A 227-nucleotide genomic window follows, 5' to 3' on the forward strand; every position below is an offset into this window, starting at 1 on the left:
AAAGCCAGTCCCTGGTACCTCCTGAACTATGTTTTAAAAGCATTACGTATTTATATACATACGTAAAAACATATGTACAAATACATAACAATATAACCCTATAAACATAACGTGTATACGAAGAAACATGCACCCTACGTATTAAAACCACGCACACGTAGATATAAATACATACATAAAATACTACATGTATACGTGTGTATCTAGCGTGCCCCCGCGCACCTCGG

Source organism: Buceros rhinoceros, unplaced genomic scaffold (genome assembly GCF_000710305.1).
Source record: "Buceros rhinoceros silvestris isolate BGI_N320 unplaced genomic scaffold, ASM71030v1 scaffold33956, whole genome shotgun sequence".
In the NCBI taxonomy this organism is placed as follows: domain Eukaryota; kingdom Metazoa; phylum Chordata; class Aves; order Bucerotiformes; family Bucerotidae; genus Buceros; species Buceros rhinoceros.